The sequence below is a fragment of the Lissotriton vulgaris genome, chromosome 6 (genome assembly GCF_964263255.1).
Source record: "Lissotriton vulgaris chromosome 6, aLisVul1.2, whole genome shotgun sequence".
NCBI classification, from domain to species: domain Eukaryota; kingdom Metazoa; phylum Chordata; class Amphibia; order Caudata; family Salamandridae; genus Lissotriton; species Lissotriton vulgaris.
The window spans coordinates 112,902,393-112,925,618 of NC_141694.1; positions in this window are offsets into that span (position 1 = coordinate 112,902,393).

Below are 23,226 nucleotides of genomic sequence, written 5' to 3' on the forward strand. Positions count from 1 at the left end.
ATATATCTGTAACAGCGCTCCGGGCAGCTATCTGGTTAGCGAACCTTTCGCGTAACGGAACTTTGCGATGAGAAGCTGATTGGCCCTCCGGTGTCTGTCAACATTCTAAACAGTCCGGAGCGGCCGCCATCTTGTCTCTCGGTAGGATCGAGAGACAAGAGGAGGCCAAAACAAAGGGGGAAATTACCATAAGGGGGCATAGTAGATCCTCGTTGACCCCCTAGGTTTTATGTGGAGGTTTTAAAAGGGCCTAGAGGGTCCAAAAAAAATAATTTTTTTTTGCGTGGTAAGCGCCAAGTTCGCGAACCGGATAGCTTTCTGGGCAGCGAACTTTATGGATAAAAGAATGAAAGACTTTTCTAATACTGTATGTTAATTGTTTGTTGTTTTTCTTGTTTTTTTTTGTTTTCTTTGTTTATTTTTTTTTTATTATGATTGTGTTTCATATTTTATTAAATTTTCTAACATTTCATTGTCAGAAATGTCATAATTTATTATAGGGTGTAATTGTTTTTCATTTTGAAGCAAGTTGTCTACTGCTTCAACACATTGTAGAAGTTCGTGGTCTCTACTGTCATCCATAAAGTCATCAAGTTTGTCTTGGCTGTTCTCCTTCAGTTCAATCGAAAATGAAACTTGTTGTTCGCCTTCCATTTTGCCTGAAATTTTGAATAAGAAAATATATATTAGTAGAGATAGGGCACTGTTGGGATTAATTTTAGATAGGCAGTTTTTATCAGTGAATTTATCTTTTGGCAGTGTATAGTATGAGAGTGGAAATAGGACTATAAAAAAGTGTATGTGATTTAACCAAGACAAGCCTTACTTCATTGATAACTATAACAGAGAAGTCTATCTAAATACATTACTACTACAGAGGGATAGTGTATATCTAGCAGAAAAAGTCTACTATATTAAGTCATAGTGCACAATATATTAAATTATAACTTACCTTCACAAAGAAGTTGAAGTTTTTTGAAGCTTTTGAAATAGGAGGTACAACAAGAAGTAGTAGTCAAAATGGCTGTGTTTCCTTCTCTCCCTTTATATATATACAGGTATATAACCAATCAAATGTCAGGTAATAAAAGTAGAAAATGAAAGTAACATTTTCATTGGTTGTCAATTCCAACAATTCAGATGTGTTTTGTGAAGTAATTTACCTCACGGTACTTGGAGAGGTCTACAGGCTAAATGGCTAAATGGAATTTCAATGAAATTTGTGAGAATGGAAGGGATTGTTATGTAGTATGAGCTAATCTATATTTGGTGAGAGTGTCTCTAGTCGTTTTTCTGTAAATTACTTTCCCGCCTTTTTTTAGGACCGCTTTCCGGGAAGCTGCCCGGTTAGCGAACCTTAAGCGTCACGGGAGTCCACCATTTTGTGTTTCGTTCGCATTAAGATACAAGATGGAGGGCAAATAATGTTTAGAATGGGTAGAAGGGGTCATGGTAGACTTATCTTGACCCCCTAGGTTTTCTGAGCGTGGCTGAGGAGGCTTATATGTGCGGGAAAAAAAATGTTTTTTAAAAAAATTCCGCGAGGTTAGCTTTCGGTTAGCGAACCGGGTAGCGCTCCGGGGAGCGAATTTTGTGGAAAATTAGTGAAAAAAGTTAGAGAAAAATAATAATTGTGAGTGATCAGATGTAGGGTAGCTCTGAGAAGAGCTTTTGGGTTTATGGTACATTTAGGTACTTATAAGTAGGTACCAATGCACAGTCTTAAATTCAGAATGAAAATTCTGTTGCCCTCATCTGAGAAGTGAACTCCATCTCCTCTGTAGATATCTTGCATGTAGTAACGCAAGTTGTTGTTGTACAGAGAGCCCATTCCATGGTCTCTCATGTAAGCTGAAACAGATTTGTTTACATGCTTCCTCGCTTTCTCAATTTGTGGACAAAATTGGTTGGACCACCTCCATTTCTGTCTTTGGCATATATTGGAATATACCAAGGCAGTTTGAGGAAAAAGTGCCATTAATTGCGCCAAGGTGTCCTTTAAAAGCATTTCCAGACCTACCCCTGTCAAAGTGCCCAAATCATTACCTCCACAGTGCACTATTAACAGGTCAGGTTTTGGCAAATGCATAAAGGTTTTCACCAATGGAATCAATTGGTGACATTTTAATCCTCTTTGGCCCAACCAGTTAATTTCCACATCTTGTAAATTGAGGTTGTGTAAATTTCTGCTCTCAGCATACCTTTGAGCCCAGTGGATGTAACTATGTCCAACAATCCAGACGTTAAACATGGTGGAAGAAGGTTGTTCTGCAGTCAGATGAAGTGTGGTAATGAAAGGGCAGTTGAAACAGTAGGAGTTTCTAAAGAAAAAAAACTGTGGTTTTACTATGCTAATGATTCATTAGCAGTGATTGGTGAATTTCCATTTCGGAAAACAGAAAGTTAGGGTGCATGGATGTGTTCTTTCAAAGATGTAATTTGAATGGTCAAGGAAGAAACAATTAATGAAAGATTGCACTGGATACGCAGGTGCACTGAGAGTTTAGAGTTCAATTGAAACATTGTTGTGTGAATTTGCAAACATGAGAGGTCTTCCAGGAGGTGGTTGCTATGGAAACAAGGCAGACAGGGCAGAGGGGGGAAGGGTTTTGATTTGAAAAAAGTGAGGGAAGAGGTATGATTGGCTAATATGAGAGATATGTGAAAAGAATATCTGTATTTCTGTGCTTTCAATAGCTGCAGCCTTTGGAGTGCATCCTTTTTCTTCTGCTGAAGACAATTTGGTGTATTTCTGAGACTGTTTTCAAAACTCAAAAAATATTTGCTAAGGTGAGAAAAGATTTATTTAATTTAGATAGAGAATAGTATGATTTAAGGAGAAAATGATGAAGAAAGCTGTGTTTTTAAAATGTGGTTTTGTCTCTAGTGATATACTAATAGAATTAGTTTCATAGAGAAATTATAATTGCATATTTGGTGTAACATTCTGGCATGCAGTAACACAAGATATTGTAATACATGGAGGCCATTTCATGGTCTGTTATGTAAGCTGAAACAGATATGTTGCTTTTAAAAACGATTTAAGAAATCAATTACATTTCTGGATATGTACTGCTAGAGCTTTATAGGTTGTTTTGGGCCATATTTATAAGGTATTTGAGTGTCTAAGATGTTGTGTTCGCCTTTTAAAATGTAAAGTGTTCCTCATGGGGCAAGTGTCTTGTAAATACGCTCCCACTTGTGCTTGGCAAATTTAGATTTTGATTATGGGAGTTACCTAGCCATGTTAATAGTGTCCCAAAAATGGTGTTAGGGCATTCCAGAAAACACTTTCATGTGTCTCAAGGACATTTTTAGTTATTTCTTCATGAATGCAGGTATACAATTGATTTATATGCTGTGTTTAAAAACGAATTTTGAAATGAATTAAATTTCAGGATATGTACTGTTAGAGCTTCATAGGTTGTTTGGGGTCATATTTAGAAGGCATTTTAGTGTCTTTGAAGTTATTTTTCCCTTTTTAAATGGAAAGCGTTCCTCATGGGGCCCTGAGCAGTTCTTAGCCATGTTATTTAATAGGAAGTGGATAACATGGCTAATAGCATTTGCTGGAAAATGCATGAATATCGCTGATTTTTCTGCTATATTCTTGCATTGTGGCCGTTTTTTTTCACATTGCTTCATAGGTTGTTTGGGTTCATATTTAGAAGGCATTTTAGTGTCTTTGATGTTATTTTTCCCTTTTTAAATGGAAAGCGTTCCTCATGGGGCCCTGAGCAGTTCTTAGCCATGTTATTTAATAGGAAGTGGATAACATGGCTAAGAGCATTTGCTGGAAAATGCATGAATATCGCTGATTTTTTTGCTATATTCATGCATTGTGGCCGTTTTTTTTCACATTGCTTCATAGGTTGTTTGGGTTCATATTTAGGAGGCATTTTAGTGTCTTTGATGTTATTTTTCCCTTTTTAAATGGAAAGCGTTCCTCATGGTGCCCTGAGCAGTTTTTAGCCATGTTATTTAATAGGAAGTGGATAACATGGCTAAGAGCATTTGCTGGAAAATGCATGAATGTCGCTGATTTTTCTGCTATATTCATGCATTGCGGCAGTTTTTTCCACATTGCTTCATAGGTTGTTTGGGTTCATATTTCGAAGGCATTTTAGTGTCTTTGATGTTATTTTTCCCTTTTTAAATGGAAAGCGTTCCTCATGGTGCCCTGAGCAGTTCTTAGCCATGTTATTTAATAGGAAGTGGATAACATGGCTAAGAGCATTTGCTGGAAAATGCATGAATATCGCTGATTTTTCTGCGATATTCATGCATTGCAGGCCTTTTTTTATCACATTTGCAAGCACTTCTTAGCCATGTTATCCAATGGGAGGTGGATAACATGGCTAAGAGCATTTGCTACAAAGGTTGTTTGGGGTTATATACCATTTTTGGGAAATTATTAACATGCCTATCTAACTCCCATAATCAAAATCTAAATTTGCCAACCGCAGGTGGGAGCGTATTTACAATAAATTTGCACCATGAAGAATGTAAAATAGCATACTAGATACTCAAATAACTTATAAATATGACCCAAAACATCTTATGAAGCACTAGTAGTGCATATTCCCAGAAATGTATTGGTTTTCATTTAATGATTTACTTCATTGGTAGGCCTTCACATGTTTTTTTACCTTGGTTTTTTTTCAGTGAAAATCTTATCTGCAACCATGTGTTGGCCTCACCTCAAATAAACAAAACAGGTGATGGACTGAATGTGGATCAATGACACACATTCACCCCAGTCCAAAGATCTGGGCCTAAACAAATCTTTAGATAGGCTACATCTTATCGTCATCCTGAATTAATGATTTAAAATATTAGGGAGTGATTTATGAGTGTTGTATGCCTGTTTTGTACCATTGAGTGTCATTTTTGTGATGCAGTGCTGGTGGAAAATATTTGCTATGTTAAATAATTAGTACGGCATTAAGTTTTAGATGACTGTTATTTATTTACTGTTTGGTAATAGTGGTTAATAATATTTTATATTATATTTTTTCACAGATTCAACTGCAGATTCTTTCATAGTTTGGAAAATGCCTTCCAGAAGTCGAATACGAAAGGCTAGAAAACGTCAAAGACAGCAGGATGATGTTTTATTGCAGCAGTCCTCTTCCCCAAATACTTGTCAAAACACCAAGAAAGGGCCGGGTAAGAGCACGAAATCATTCTTAAGAAATATTTGTAGTAAAAAAAATTTTGCACAAAAAAATGTGTCTGTTCACCAAAAAAAAAGTAATTTAAATGGAAAGGAGAGACACATCACAAATGTTACTGGTAGAGGAAGAGATAACTCTGTGCATGATAGTAGAAGGAAACAACAGTTTAGGGACATTCGACAACGAATGTTCCGTAATAGGATATTAGTTAATTTATTGAAATATATTAAAAAGAAAGGCCAACAGAAAGCGGCATTTTATAGGAAGAAGAAAAATGTAGAGAAAATTATTGATCATGCTTTTGAAATCAAGCGAAAGTTGTTTATTTTGGTAATCAATAGAATTAGGAAACTAAGCAAGGTAATTTCTGATTTCAAAACAAAAAGTAGATGGAAGAGAGTAGTAAATCGTACTAACTTTTGTGAAGTTTTTTCCGGAGAATGGATGCATAGTTCAAGTTCTGAGGCATTTTTTAATGAAGAGACTTATTTTCAGGATAATGATTTGGTGCATGCAGTTGACATCAATGGTCGAGCTTATGAAGTGAAGGATGGTTGTCCAGTTGAAAAAGAACAACTTGTGACAACAGAGACAGAAGAGGCGCTAAGTGATGAGGTTTTAGGAAGACGTCCTAAGGGTCCTGTGTACATTTGGAAGTGTAGTTCTATTTGCAGTGTGCGACAGGTTTCCATCAATTTGCTTTGTGATTTTATACGGACATTTAATAAGAAAAGTTTGAAGCAGAAAATGAAGTTGTTGCAAAATTTAGATCCTTGCAGAGTGAGACAAATGACAGGTTTGTGTGGTCATTCACTGGCTTGTCTTTCCAGGAGAGTATGCCAGAGTGTTTTTCATCATTTCAGGATGCTAGCAGTGCATCATAATAAAGTGAGAAATTTAGTGAGAATGTTGTATTATGCTAAGAGTCCAGCAATTATGCTTAAACAGTTATGTGCTGCTCTTTTGCATGGTTCTGAAATAGATGTGAAGAATCTTTGTGAAGAAATTGAGTTTTGTTACTTTGGTAGTAAAGATGAGAATGTTCAAATTGACCCTGAAGTAGAGGGTAATGTGGAAGATAATGTACAGGTTTCCAGTACAGATAATTTTCAGAAGGAAATTGCCACGTTTCAGATGAAATCAAGTGAGAGGCCTAATTTCACTTGTGTATGTTGTCGACGCACTTATTATAAGAATCAGACTAAGGTAGTGGATTTATATGCAAAAAGTGAAAGGGAAAATAATTGTGAATGGAAGGATTTAGCCACATACTTGATGGTAGAAAATTATTTTGATTTAGGATCGGATCAACGTGTGTGTACTTATTGTTGTAATAAATTAAATCAAAACCAGATGCCTGCTAGGGCAGTTCATAATAATCTGGAATTGGTTGAGATTCCTTCTGAATTGAAGGATTTAAATACTTATGAATCTATTTTGATTCAAAGTATCCATCCCTTTCAGGCTATTGTAAGAATGGAGCCAAAGACAGGGAAGTTGCCTCCAGCAGATTTACAGAGAGGATTAAAGGGAAGAGTTGTTTATTTGCCTCTAGATTTGAACAAAAACATTAACACAATTGGAATAGAAAAAGTGGAAGAGGAACCTCTGGTTATCTTGGTTAATGGGGTTCCGACAAAGAATAAGAAAATATGGCAAGATTTAGTGGATGTTAGGAAAGTCAAAAAGGCAACAGTGTATTTGAAGAAAAATAATAAGTACTATAAGAATGTATATGTTGCAGAAGAGGAAGTAAGTGATGAAGAGGATAGCGATTTGTGTGCTGGCCAAATTGAGAAACTAGAGGCCTCTAAAAGTGAAGAAATATATGAACATTATAGTGTTCATCCTTTGCATTCCAAGGAAGTCATGGGGAATGCTATTGAGTTGTTTCAAATGAAACAAGCCAAAGGGAGTCCCATTAGTGTTTGGGAGGAAAGTTTGGAAGCTCGGTGTTTCCCACAGCTATTTCCGACAGGTCAAGGAGGAAGATATGATGAGCGACCTCGTGAAATTCCTGCGTCTGAATACCGGACTTTACGATTGTATGCAGAAGATCCTAGGTTTCGGCAATGCATTCCCTATTTGTTTCATCTCCTGTTTGAAAGCGATCTGTCTGGACTTTCATATGCAGTGAACCACATCTTAAAAAGTGGTATACAGATGCGAAACATCTCGGCAAGTGACTTTATGCATAAAGTCAATGTTCAAGACAGTATTTTGGATTCTCACTTAATTAATCTCATGGCGTGTCAGCGTGGTACTAATGAGTACTGGTACCGTCGTCATGGTGATTTAAAATGTATGCTGAGGAACTTAGGAACTCCGACATGGTTCCTCACTCTGAGCTGTGCCGAGTATGGCTGGGATGACTTACTTGAATTTCTACGAGAGGCAAATGGAAATATTGAAAACATTGAATTCAAGACACCTGGAGAACTGTGTTCTTTGGATCCTGTGAATGTATGCAGGTACTTCAATCATAGATTTGAAGCTATGATGTCTTTCATCACAAATAAAAAGAATCCACCTCTTGGAGAGGTGTTGGATTTCTTCTGGAGAAAGGAGTATCAAGCAAGAGGTGCCCCTCATATACATATGTTGCTGTGGATCAAGGATGCACCTAAATTTGGAACAGATCCGGATGACTTAGTGATGAATTTCATCGAACAGTATTCTACATGTGCTGTTCCAAACGCAACGGAGAAGAAAAGTCTAAGAGAACAAGTTCTACGTTTCCAAAGCCATCGTTGTGGGAAGTACTGTCGTCGTAAATTCAGAAACAAGGACAAGTTCTACACCAAATGTCGTTTCAACTTTCCACGACCGGTGATTTCTAAAGGAAGAGTGAACAGTTTGATGTCTTCGCTGCGACATAATGTGACGAGGAAATCACCCAAGAATACATACAATTTGAAAAGGAACGAAGAGTCCAAGTACATCAATGACTACAACCCAGTGATTTTGTCCATGTGGAATGCGAACATGGATATACAGTTTGTGGCTGACAACTGTATGGCAGTGGCTCGGTATGTGACATCTTACATCACCAAAAAAGAAAAGACCGAACTGAAGGATATGTGGGAGGACATTTCCCATGAAAAGAGCCTCAGCAAGAAGTTGTACAGTTTCAGTCTGAAGATGTTGTCGCATCGAGAAATCGGAGCTTACGAATGTTCTGATCGATTGTCTTCAGCAAGTCTCTATGCCAAATCCAGGAGTCTCGTTTGGGCGAGTCTTGGTCTTGCTGCAACGCGAAATCGAGTTCTAAAACCTGTTCGGGAAATTGAGTATTTGGCAGTAAAGGAACCAAACAGTACCGACATTTTGAAGACCAACATGTTGGATACATATTATCCAAATCGAAGCAGTCACCTTGAGAATGTTTGTCTATATGAGGTTCTCCAAAATTATATATTCAAGAGGAACATCAAAGAAGATATTGAGAAAGGAGTGTATGCTGTAATTGGAAGTGAGGGATGCCTGGTCAAGCAAAGAAAATGCCAATTAGTAAACCATCGAAAATTAAGTGGCGAATCTCCAGAAAAAAAGGAGTTTTTCTATTTAGCACTTTTGCAACTTTTCAAGCCTTGGCGTGCAGAAGAGGAACTGCTTGGAGATTTCCTCTGTTACGAAGACTCTTTCAATGCAGCCAAGGAGTCCATAGAATGTCCTGCTTTTTCTAAATATCAAGAAATGCTAACTTTGGAAATTGAGCAGGAAGCAACGATTGCAGCCGAGATTGCCAGAGACAGTTCTCAGGACAGTCAGAGTTCTGTTTCATTGAGTCAAGATCCACTTGGAGGACCTATTATCGAAAATGAAGCTGCCACTGCTATGAATGAAGTAGAAAGAGCCATGGCACATGCTCAGGAGGATTCAGTTAACTTACAAGACTTGGAAAAACAACTCAACGTTGAGCAGAGGAAAATATATGATGAAGTTACCAAGGAAATTGAGCACGGATTAAGTCATGAGAAGAAAGAGTGCTCGTGTACGTCGTTGAAGCCTGTCCGATTGTACGTGAGTGGAGAAGCGGGAACTGGAAAAAGTTTCCTCATTAAAGCAATCTCTTGTTATTTGCAGGAAAGGACTGAGTCATCGCTGTCTTGTGTTGTCACCGCTCCTACTGGACTGGCAGCACATAACATTAAAGGTATTACTTTGCATCGTCTATTGATGCTGCCGGTGGAGCATGACAACAAATTACAATACAACAAGTTATCTGGAGATGCTTGCTGTGAAGTTTCAAGAGTCTTGAGGAAAATGAAACTACTTATCATTGACGAAGTAAGCATGGTTTCCAATGTCATGCTTGCCTTTGTGCATTTGAGAATGCAAGAAGTACTTAAAACTGAATATGATGTCTTATTTGGTGGGAAACACATTATTGTTTTCGGAGATCTTCTACAGCTGACACCAGTAAAAGGTCAACCTGTGTTCAAAATACTCACGCATGAAGATACCAGGAAGTGCCTAGGGAGCATTGGCAACGTCAATATATGGTTAAACTTCAATTATGCAGAACTGCATCAAAATATGCGTCAGGCAAAGGATGAAGATTACAAGAATATTCTACAAGATATTAGAATTGGAAAAGTGACCGAGCATGGGAAAGAAGCTTTAAATGCACGGTTACTGTCAAATTTGTATCCCAAACAAGAGATTGTGCCTGAGAATATTTTTCAGAAAATTACTGAGAAGAAATCCGGGATATGTCTCATGCCAACTCTTGCAGAATGTGCCATCTTCAACAACAAAATGTTGAATTTAGAAAAGCAAGAGATTGTGAAACTTGAAGCTATCGACAAATTAGAGCATATGGGATCAACAATTATTTTGTCAGATAATTTGAAATCAAAATTGGATTCATTAGAGAAGACTATATCTAAGACAGCGGGTTTTGAAAAGACTCTGAATGTGTGTTTAAATTGCCGAATCATTTTGAGACGGAATTTACATGTAGAAAGAGGTCTGGTAAATGGATCAATGGGTAATGTTGTTGATTTTGAGAAATACAGAAATAGAGATGGAATAGAATTTTTACGAATTAAATTTGATGGCATTGAGGAAGTACAGAAAATTGCTCGTTGTTCTGCTAGGTTTTTGCTTGTTAAAGACTTATATGTTCGCCGTAAACAGTTTCCTGTTTGCTTGGCATATGCGGTGACAATCCATAAATCGCAAGGTTTAAGTGTAGACTGTGCATTGGTGAATATTGGCAGTTCAGTGTTCAAGGAGGGTATGGCATATGTGGCATTGTCGCGAGTTAGAACTTTATCGGGATTGTACTTGATTGACTGTGATGTCACAAACATTTGTGCGGATCTAGATTGTGTTAAGGAATACAATAGGTTAAGAAGAGAGTATGCGCCACATTTGCCTCAATATCCTTTGTTTGAGAAACGTGTGGTAGGCCGGAAACGTAGAAATAGTAGTAATAGTAGGGAGGTTGTTGCAAAAAGACTAAAAGTCAATGAACCGAAAGTTGTTAGCAGAAAGAAAGTGGATTCTGTTGAAGATGTTGTCGGTTTTCAATTTGAAAACAGTTCTGGTGTCAACTGCTATGCAAATGTAGTGGTTAATGTTCTCTTTTCACTAGAGAGTTTAAAAGAACAGATTCTGTTGAATTCTGAACAAATTTTATGCTGTTTGTTGAATTCTGTTTTCGAGAAATGTAGCACTGATCGAACAAAAGTAGAAAGTGTGTCTGAAGTTCGTTATCTGTTAGATGAATGTTCAGGTCAAACAGACTTCTCTGAAAATAATCAGCAAGATTGTCAGGAGTTTTTAATGTATATGCTTGATATATTGCAAGTTGAGGGTGTAGATGTAGATCACCTGTTTGGGCTTTCTTATCAATGGCAGCATGACTGCGAGAACTGTATGGTATCAAGTACTACTAGTGTAGACTCAGAAAGATTTATATATTTAACTTTGCCAGACAGTAAATCAGTCTCCTTTAATAAGCTAGTAAATGCAGCGGATCACAACATGGAGTGTAGCCAATGTAAATGTGATATGATGTCAACATTACTTATACGTAGATATGGCCAGTATGTCATTTTAATGATGCAACGATGTAGGCCTGATGGAACAAAATTGTCAACTTTAATAAAAAATTTTGTGGCTTCTCAGCTGTCAATATCAGGGAGGACTTTTGTTACTGTAGCAATTATCTATCACGATGGTTCATCAACTACATCAGGACATTATACAGCTTACTTAAAGTCTGGAAACGGCTGGTCATTCTGTAATGATTCTGTTGTAACGTTCAAAAAAAAATTGCCGTTTGACCTTAAAAATTCTTACCTGGTGTTTTTAAAACCAAAATTTTAAGTAGAGGGAATGTAAGTCTGCAATGCTGTCTCGATTAAAAATTCAACTATATAAACCTGATGCAAGTAAGTCTGCTTCATAGTAAGCAGTATCAGTGTCATAGGAAAAGGAGAACATGAGTGACAAAGAAGAGAAAGATATTAGTAGTCCAGGATTGTGAAAATAATCTCAAATATTTTATTTTTGAAAGTTGCGAAAATAGAAAATGTCGGGATTTGATTGGAAGAATTACAAGATTTGCGAATCGCGGCAACATGATTTGGCCTAGTGGAAACATGTGATATAATGAGAGAAGTTTTTTTTCTATGTAACATATTTCACGTATCGATGGAGGTTTTCTTTCAGAAAGTGGCGGGCTGAAAATATTTAAAGCACAACAGAGTGGATGCTGTTTATAGAAGATCCTTCGACGTCATTGAAAGTAAGTTAATTTTAAGAAGTTTTGAAATCAGATTTCTTAGGTTGTATGGGTTTTTTAAACACAGTCATTTTGATTGTGTTTTTTTTTCCCCGCTGTTACATGATGAATACCTTCAAGTCACTGATTTAAGTGAAATTTGATACATTCTGAGAACAGCAAAAATAAACCATTTAACATGTATAATTAATGTTATGCTTTTTGTCCTTATGATATACATTTAGAAATGTGTGGTACATATGGGTAAGCTGAGTTCTGTAAATATCAATTTTAATGCTTGGAGTGCTGTACTTCTGGGTAGTGTTTTTTTTTTTATAAAAAAAAGAGGCCTCACCTCAAAGAAAGCTCTTGAAAGCACATATCTTATTTGCATCCTAAAACAATCATTTACAATGTTAGACACAATTTTTTTATGGCTTTACATCTTTTTTGCGCTGCTATTGCATCACTATTGTGAGACATTAGCAGTGCAAGAAAAACATCATGTTCCAAAATAGGCCTCAGTTCAGCAACATCAAGATACAGTTTCTTTCGAATATATATCTTTAGGATTGTGTAGTGAACGTAGAGAAGCAGAGACTTCTGTAAATGTCAAAGTTGTTGAAAAACTGTTTGTTTTTGAACCTTTTCCCTTGTCTTTTCTAATTTTTAAATACATGTTTTAATATTTTTTGAAATGTTTGTTCTTTGTTTTACAGATTGAAAGTATGAAAAAATATTTAAAAAAGGTAACAAGAATTATAAGGTAAATGTTTTCCACTCTTTTTACCCGCAATGCACTGCTGATGATGTCATTGACACTATCTCTCATTTACTCTCTCTAGCTGTCTTTCTTTTTACATTATTCTCTGATTACTTCCCTTATACTAACTCTTCTTTTTTTTAAAAAAATATTTTTTTTAGTTCGCTTAAAGTTCGCGAACCGGTCAGCGAACTTGAAGCGAACCAAAAGAAATAGAGCTTGCCAGAGTGATAAACATTCTAGCAATTTTGTTTGAAAGGGGAGGTAGTTCTGAAAAGAACTGTTTTTTTTTGTTTTTGGTGTTTTATATTTTTTTTTTATTTTTTGAACATTTTTTGATTTTTTGGTATTTTTAGAACTGTTTTATGTTTTTTTTGTTTTTTTTATGGAGGGGAGACAACAAAAAACAGGCTTTCAAAACGGCTCAACTGGAGCAAAAAAAAGAAAATTACTTTTTGGGTGCATTAGGGCATTTATGATTTTCATATGCAATGTTCATGAGGTTGACACTCATGTTGCCATATGACAGCATTTCACCACAGTAAACACAAGATAACTTTATGTGCTGGAAGTTAGGTTGGATGTTTGGCACAGTCTCTTGTGCCTCTCTTCCCGTCAAAGACAATGTGGATGTAGATCTTGCCACAGGAGTTGCCGTCGGATTGTCTACAAGATCCCTTAACTCAGCCCGGCTGTAGTTCAAGGGATGCCACCTGCTCATGTGACGATGCATTGTATAGTTCCCCATACTGTACTTCTTTTCTGTGCCTCTCGACAATGTGTGATCACAGATGAGGCAGGTGGCATATTTTGCATTCACTTTCTTTGTTCCAGGAGGGATGGTGAAAAACTGCCATATGAAACTGGATTTTCGTTTGGAAACCCGGGGCAACTCATCAACAAATTGTTGTTCCTCTGTCTCCTCTTCTTCTTCTTCCTCATCTTCCTCCTCTCTGTTAGTCATAATTTGTGTAGGTGGTCCTCTCTTCTTATGAGGAGGTGGGGGTGGTGGTGGGGGTGCACCAGCTGCAGCAAGAATGGAAGCCATTGTGGATCTTCTGATAAATGGTCTTTCTCTCACCAAGATGAAAGTCAGAGTGAGGAAATAAGGAGGGGTTTACATGATTTGGGGAAAACAAAAGTTCAGAGCCAATGAAAAGTGTTATTTTTAGGTCACATGACCTAGTCATACATCATTTGGAAACCAAAAGTGAAATGAACCAATGAGAAGTTTGATAAACAAGTCACATGACCTGTTCCGCTTACGTTACGCGGCGCGCGCCGCGTCCCAGATCGCTTCTGGACCGCGGTCCGGAGCACTTCCGGGAGCGCTAACGCGACGCGTCATTAGACGCATTACGCGATAACGTGATATGTCGCGCTTCCGCGACGCGTCACTGTTCCGCTAACGTAACGTTGACCGGTTCGCGGACTAGATCGCGGCATAAAGATGAGCTAACGGAAAGCTTCCCGGTTCGCGAACTAGAAGCGAAGAAAAAAATATTTTAAAAAAATTATCAATAAATATCTATATATATTTTGGGATTTAAAGAATAATACATTTTACAGCTACAGATGTTAGCTTTTAAAAAACCAATGAAATTCACTGAAAAAACCATAGGTTATAGACCATATATAGTTAGAAATTTACATTTAAAAAACCATTGAAATTCAATGAAAAAACCATAGGTTATAGACCATATATAGTTAGGAATTCGCATTTACAAAACCTTATTTTACTCGCACAAAACCATTGAAATTCCATATATAGTTAGTTGCACTAACTATATATCGCGCACCCGCAATCCACTGCTGATGATGTCACATATTACATCATTCATGACATGGTCAGTGACATCACTGATGACATCACTGATGACATCTCAAATGATATGACTGATGACAACATCCAGTGACTGTATGTTTCTGTAAAGTTAAAATATCTCTTACATATTGAAGAATGAGTGGATGTATAAGTGTATGGATGAAGGATTTAGTAGGTGCATGACTGACTGTATGAGTGAGCTATTAAATGTGTCTCACTGAGTGCATGGGTTAGTGACTAAACTGTCTTAATTTGTGCATCATTATGTCTGTTGTTCTGTAAACTGTTGCATGTGTTGATAAGTAGCTATATGAGTAACTATATGGGTTATTGATTGGTTGCCCAAGTATTTGTATGGGAGACTGTGTGTGTTTGTGGGTGGCTGGGAGGTGTATGACTCTGTGCATAGATGTGTGAGCAGTTGATTCACTAGATGTATGGTTTCAAAAGTGCATGTGGAAACAACTGTATGGGCGGTTGACTGTGTGCATGAGTGTATTGGTGAGTGAATGGATATCTCAGTGCTACATGTCAAAGTAAGTACATATGTAAAGCACAGTACATGTGAGAGTTGACATATATAAATAACTGTGCATAAGAGCCAGTGAATGTGTGAGTGGCTGTATGGATCATTGTGAACTTGTATCAGGGATTGTATAAGAGAGTAAATATGTGTTAGTATATGTTTGAATAAGTAAAGTTTGTCTAACTGTATAGTTGAGGAAATGGAGGTGTGATTGATTCTTTGCATGACTGACTAGGTGTGTGAGTAACTCCATGGATGAGTGACAGTCTGTGAGTGTCTGTTTACACTGATTGTATCTAAGGTTATATTAGAGTCTGAAGAGGTTCATCGTATTATCACATGAATGATATCATCAGTGATATGATCAGTAATGTCAAATGAGATGTCATCAGTGATGTCATCAGTGATGTCACTGACCATGTCATGAATGATGTAATATGTGACATCATCAGCAGTGGATTGCGGGTGCGCGATATATAGTTAGTGCAACTAACTATATATGGAATTTCAATGGTTTTGTGCGAGTAAAATAAGGTTTTGTAAATGCGAATTCCTAACTATATATGGTCTATAACCTATGGTTTTTTCATTGAATATATATATATATATATATATATATATATATATATATATATATATATATATATACATATATATATATATTCACTGAAAAAACCATAGGTTATAGACCATATATAGTTAGGGATTAGCATTTAAAAAACCTTATTTTATTTGCACAAAACCATTGAAATTCCATATATAGTTAGTTGCACTAACTATATATCGCGGACCCGCAATCCACTGCTAATGATGTCACATATTACATCATTCATGACATGGTCAGTGACATCACTGATGACATCACTGATGACATCTCAAATGAATTTCAATGGTTTTGTGCAAATAAAATATGGTTTTTTAAATGCTAATCCCTAACTATATATGGTCTATAACCTATGGTTTTTTCAGTGAATTTTCAAGGTTTTGTAAATGCAAATTCCTAACTATATATGGTCTATAACCTATGGTTTTTTCTGTGAATATATATATATATATATATATAAATATATATATTTATATATATGTATATATATATATTTTATATATATATATATATATATATATATATATATATATATATATATATATATATATATATATATATATATATATATATATATATATATATATAGTCCAAAGGTTCCAATGTAGTACCACACGCTCTCAGAGACCCGAAAACACCACACAAGATTAGCAGAGTCCAAGGGTGTTTATTAACACCTACTACATGTTTCGGCTTCCACGAAGCCTTGATCACGTAAGTACCGTAAAGTGCATGCAAATAATAAATAAGTTACAAATAGTGCCGTAAACACAAACAATGGACTGTGGTCTCAGTCGAGTTTAGAATAGTGGCAGGCAGCCATCTTAGAGCAGTCAAGTATGTGCAGGAAATGGCTTGTTCATAACACATTCAAAGTAAGTTACAATGGACAATGGGACACAACAGATTACAAAAAAACAATTGAAAATTGTAAAACAGTTGTCAGACAGAGAATTAATTAACATTAAAGCCAGAGCTCGAGAATATATATATATATATATACATATATATATATATATATGTATATACATATATATATATATCATTGTAAAACAGGCGGACAAAGGGGGAAATATCGTCCTGTGGCATCGGGACGATTATATCAAAGAAGCAGAATTACAGCTAAGTGATCTGGACTGTTACAGAAAAAGTAACCTCATTGTCATCAAAGCTGCCTGGTCCGATTTGAATGCCAAACTTGTAGCCTGGAAGAGCGCAGGATTAATTTCTAATGACGAATTTAAATTCCTCAAAAAAGACTGTCCAGTTATACCCACCCTATATTTGTTGCCGAAAGTACATAAGAATCTATGTGCACCACCTGGCAGACCCATACTTTCGGCAATTAACAGCGCAACTGAGAACATTTCCAAGTACATAGACTTCTTCTTAAAGGAATGGGTCGTAACACTACCATCATATGTCAAAGACACTACCGATTTCATTTGCAAGCTGAACAACCTGGTTTGGGAAGATGACTACATTTTAATGACTCTGGATGTCACTGCCCTATATACTTCCATTAAACATCGGGATGGGATTAAGGCAGCTGAGTATTACTTGTCTAAACGATCAGAGAATTGCTCCAACCACAACCGCATGCTCTTGGACATGCTGAAACGCTGCCTAGAACAGAACTTTTTTCTTTTCAATGGGCAGGCATACCAACAGATGAGAGGGGTCGCAATGGGGGCCTGCTTCTCCCCGAGTTTTGCATGACTCCATATGGGGCTTTGGGAGGAGCGGGTGCTGATGGGCACATTTGGTAACATTATGACATCACATGTACCACTGTATCTCCGTTACATTGACAACCTCTTTGTGGTTTGGAAGGGCGACAAATCAGATGCTGAGCGATTTGTGGAACAACTAAATGTTAATTCATACAACTTGCATTTTACTTATCATGCTGATGAAATAACTGTGAATTTTCTTGATGTCCAGGTATATGTTGAAAATCATAAAATACAAACCAGGTTACATAGGAAGGACACAGCTGGTAATACAGTGCTTCACGCCACTAGTCAGCATGCCCGTCATTTAATCAATAGCATCCCCTACGGGGAGATGCTAAGAATGAAAAGAATTTGCAGTACGGAATCTGACTTTCAAGTAGCACAACAGGAGTGCAGGAAACGTTTTCTTGAAAGGGGCTACAGCGATAGGGTTCTCGAGACGGCCATAAGAAAAACTAACTCTGTCACCAGAGAGCAAGCACTAACACCTAGGAGCAAAGACCCTATTGACAATTTAGCTGACACCCATGTAAATTCTAGGGTCATAGTTCCATACTGCCAACAGCACTCCGCTATCAAAAAGATCTTTTAAAAAAATTGGAACTTGATAAGAGGGGACCCTGTAATTGGAAGTGATGTTTCGCCCAGACCGGAGATCACCTTCCGAAAATCCCCCTCAATGGAGAATGCTCTTACTAGTAGCCTTCTGGAGCCCGTTATCTCAGGAACATGCGAAGCATTAAGCACGGGCTTTAAGAAATGTGCCTTCTGTAAAGCCTGCAAAATCGGAATAAACAAAACCCATTACACCAGCCCTTTCAGGGACAACCCAATTCCCATCACGAAAAGACTCACATGTAAAATGGAGTTTGTCGTCTATGTGCTACAATGCCCGTGTGGCTTGAGTTATGTGGGCAGTACTCGCCCAGCAGCACATAAGCGGATTCTCCAACACATCAGGGCCATAGGGAGCAAGGATCAGGCATAACCGGTGGCACGCCACTTTGAGGCTGTGCACAACAGTGACCCTAGTGATCTACAATATTATCTGGTAGACACAGTGATGCCGCTAAAACGGGGGGGGTGACAGAGAGGGCAGATTGCGCTTACTTGAGACGAGATATATTCTCGAAATGAATACAAAGAGCCCGAATGGATTAAATGATCGAGAAGATCTTTACACCTGTCTCAGGGATTCGTAAATGCCTTTCAAACATCTCTAACAATCCCTATGTCTGCGCAACTTAGAAAATCCGATGCACTCCTGATCTGATCCCCTTCCTTACATTTGGTGGTGGCCCCCTTCGCCATTCCCAGTTGTAGTAGGCTTTCTTACACTAATTAGATATTACTGCACATATTGGTACTGGAGTACACATGATTAATTTGCACAATTATGTGAATTTTCCCTCCGGGTACCCTGAATATATCCCCACTCTTTACTGTGAAATACCTTTTCTTACTTTCTTTTTATTTTATCCTTATTGTTCATGCAAACACGAGCACTTTATCTATGGTTTTTTTTTTATATACTTTTGGAGTTCACAGCTGCACGCAAGGGTCGTACACATTATTTAGAAGGATGGTGCTTTGAAAAGTTTTTGATTGGATTTTGTTCAGTTGTAATGGCATATGTTTTTTGATGAAAATTAGCAACTTCAATCCAACATCAATTGTAATACTTTCAATGAAATTACATCTCAGAACATAATACACGAATGCATATGCTTTTATAGATTCTATATGTAATGGGAAATCTGTCCAATGCGTAGATATGTAAATATTGAATTAATGTAGATATATGAATTACAGAATACAGTGATATATATATATATATTTTGTGATATTTTTCTCTAAGGAGCATTATTATATAGATAGATTGTATATAATCAGTGTAAAATAGTCGCTTGTACATAGTGATATTTTTGATAAGAGGGGACAATCCATTACTTTTATTTTCGTAATGAACTGTTTTTGGAGATGAAATGCCAATCTTTATGTATGAATTTAATACCGATAGATATACGTTATGCCGTTACATAGAAATGACTGAAATATGACGATGTTGGGCACTTGCCCTCAATTTTGTGAAAACGAAACTTTGAAAGTTTAACTATGCACCTACCACTTTAAGCGCGAAGCCGCTCCCATGTATTGGTATATTTAAGACCCTTGTTTATTTCAATCCACGTCATGTAATCAAGCCTCGTTTGAGGTGAAACGCGTTATGGCGGATGGCTGGTGGAATATTTGAATAAATCTCCGAAAATATCAGCACCAAATCTGGGCTCACTCTCGTTATTCTGTTCGATTGTGGAAAGGAATGGCGTTTTGTTCATATATATATATATATTTTTCCAGCTCACCCCGAGGTGCACGCCAGCATTTCTGCAACTACTGCACAGAGCAGCTTGTAACCTACAAGGAGACGGAGTCACTGTGCTACTGTCTCGATGTTCCAGCATGGCGCACACACACCCGAGGTTGAACGTTGAAGGGGACCGGAGGAAGATATTTTTTCACCTGATGCAATAACTCACAATTGAACACTCTGCACCTTTTCCAGAAACCAAAAACCCTTTAATTCTACAGGGATTGTAACTTGCAGCAACTGCCCACGAACACTTACCCAGTCGAACAGCATTCTGGGAGCTGTAGTTTTGAGAGAACTGCAGTCGAGTTCTACATGTGACCTGTGGTCAGCGGATTTCCGCCAAAAGGCAGTGCTTGCTTCTGGACACTTGGAAGGTGAGGGTGGAGTCACTCTTTGCGCAGGCAGCAGCATCTGAAGAAGGCAGGAGCCGAAATGCATTATGCGTAGCTGTAATTGTTTGAATAAATTTCTTCCAAAGTTACCCCCTGAGTGGCCTTTCTCCTATTCTTTGCGGAGTGGGACCAGTTCTGATATTGTACGGGCCAGTCAGAGGCTCGTGAGAGGTCCCGTTACTTGAAGAGGCTGGAAACTTTACTGACTTTCGCTGCCTGCAGCGACCACACGCTTTCAAGGGATTGAATTTTTCCAGCTCACCCCGAGGTGCACGCCAGCATTTCTGCAACTACTGCACAGAGCAGCTTGTAACCTACAAGGAGACGGAGTCACTGTGCTACTGTCTCGATGTTCCAGCATGGCGCACACACACCCGAGGTTGAACGTTGAAGGGGACCGGAGGAAGATATTTTTTCACCTGATGCAATAACTCACAATTGAACACTCTGCACCTTTTCCAGAAACCAAAAACCCTTTAATTCTACAGGGATTGTAACTTGCAGCAACTGCCCACGAACACTTACCCAGTCGAACAGCATTCTGGGAGCTGTAGTTTTGAGAGAACTGCAGTCGAGTTCTACATGTGACCTGTGGTCAGCGGATTTCCGCCAAAAGGCAGTGCTTGCTTCTGGACACTTGGAAGGTGAGGGTGGAGTCACTCTTTGCGCAGGCAGCAGCATCTGAAGAAGGCAGGAGCCGAAATGCATTATGCGTAGCTGTAATTGTTTGAATAAATTTCTTCCAAAGTTACCCCCTGAGTGGCCTTTCTCCTATTCTTTGCGGAGTGGGACCAGTTCTGATATTGTACGGGCCAGTCAGAGGCTCGTGAGAGGTCCCGTTACTTGAAGAGGCTGGAAACTTTACTGACTTTCGCTGCCTGCAGCGACCACACGCTTTCAAGGGATTGAATTTTTCCAGCTCACCCCGAGGTGCACGCCAGCATTTCTGCAACTACTGCACAGAGCAGCTTGTAACCTACAAGGAGACGGAGTCACTGTGCTACTGTCTCGATGTTCCAGCATGGCGCACACACACCCGAGGTTGAACGTTGAAGGGGACCGGAGGAAGATATTTTTTCACCTGATGCAATAACTCACAATTGAACACTCTGCACCTTTTCCAGAAACCAAAAACCCTTTAATTCTACAGGGATTGTAACTTGCAGCAACTGCCCACGAACACTTACCCAGTCGAACAGCATTCTGGGAGCTGTAGTTTTGAGAGAACTGCAGTCGAGTTCTACATGTGACCTGTGGTCAGCGGATTTCCGCCAAAAGGCAGTGCTTGCTTCTGGACACTTGGAAGGTGAGGGTGGAGTCACTCTTTGCGCAGGCAGCAGCATCTGAAGAAGGCAGGAGCCGAAATGCATTATGCGTAGCTGTAATTGTTTGAATACATTTCTTCCAAAGTTACCCCCTGAGTGGCCTTTCTCCTATTCTTTGCGGAGTGGGACCAGTTCTGATATTGTACGGGCCAGTCAGAGGCTCGTGAGAGGTCCCGTTACTTGAAGAGGCTGGAAACTTTACTGACTTTCGCTGCCTGCAGCGACCACACGCTTTCAAGGGATTGAATTTTTCCAGCTCACCCCGAGGTGCACGCCAGCATTTCTGCAACTACTGCACAGAGCAGCTTGTAACCTACAAGGAGACGGAGTCACTGTGCTACTGTCTCGATGTTCCAGCATGGCGCACACACACCCGAGGTTGAACGTTGAAGGGGACCGGAGGAAGATATTTTTTCACCTGATGCAATAACTCACAATTGAACACTCTGCACCTTTTCCAGAAACCAAAAACCCTTTAATTCTACAGGGATTGTAACTTGCAGCAACTGCCCACGAACACTTACCCAGTCGAACAGCATTCTGGGAGCTGTAGTTTTGACAGAACTGCAGTCGAGTTCTACATGTGACCTGTGGTCAGCGGATTTCCGCCAAAAGGCAGTGCTTGCTTCTGGACACTTGGAAGGTGAGGGTGGAGTCACTCTTTGCGCAGGCAGCAGCATCTGAAGAAGGCAGGAGCCGAAATGCATTATGCGTAGCTGTAATTGTTTGAATACATTTCTTCCAAAGTTACCCCCTGAGTGGCCTTTCTCCTATTCTTTGCGGAGTGGGACCAGTTCTGATATTGTACGGGCCAGTCAGAGGCTCGTGAGAGGTCCCGTTACTTGAAGAGGCTGGAAACTTTACTGACTTTCGCTGCCTGCAGCGACCACACGCTTTCAAGGGATTGAATTTTTCCAGCTCACCCCGAGGTGCACGCCAGCATTTCTGCAACTACTGCACAGAGCAGCTTGTAACCTACAAGGAGACGGAGTCACTGTGCTACTGTCTCGATGTTCCAGCATGGCGCACACACACCCGAGGTTGAACGTTGAAGGGGACCGGAGGAAGATATTTTTTCACCTGATGCAATAACTCACAATTGAACACTCTGCACCTTTTCCAGAAACCAAAAACCCTTTAATTCTACAGGGATTGTAACTTGCAGCAACTGCCCACGAACACTTACCCAGTCGAACAGCATTCTGGGAGCTGTAGTTTTGAGAGAACTGCAGTCGAGTTCTACATGTGACCTGTGGTCAGCGGATTTCCGCCAAAAGGCAGTGCTTGCTTCTGGACACTTGGAAGGTGAGGGTGGAGTCACTCTTTGCGCAGGCAGCAGCATCTGAAGAAGGCAGGAGCCGAAATGCATTATGCGTAGCTGTAATTGTTTGAATAAATTTCTTCCAAAGTTACCCCCTGAGTGGCCTTTCTCCTATTCTTTGCGGAGTGGGACCAGTTCTGATATATATATATATATTCAATGAAAAAACCATAGGTTATAGGCCATATATAGTTAGGAATTAGCATTTACAAAACCTTATTTTACTCGCATAAAACCATTGAAATTCCATATATAGTTAGCTAACTATAAGCGCTAACTATATATCGCGCACCCGCAATCCACTGCTGATGATGTCACATATTACATCATTCATGACATGGTCAGTGACATCACTGATGACATCACTGATGACATCTCAAATGACATCACTGATGACATCACTGATCACAACATCCAGTGATTGTATGTGTCTGTAAAGTTTAAATA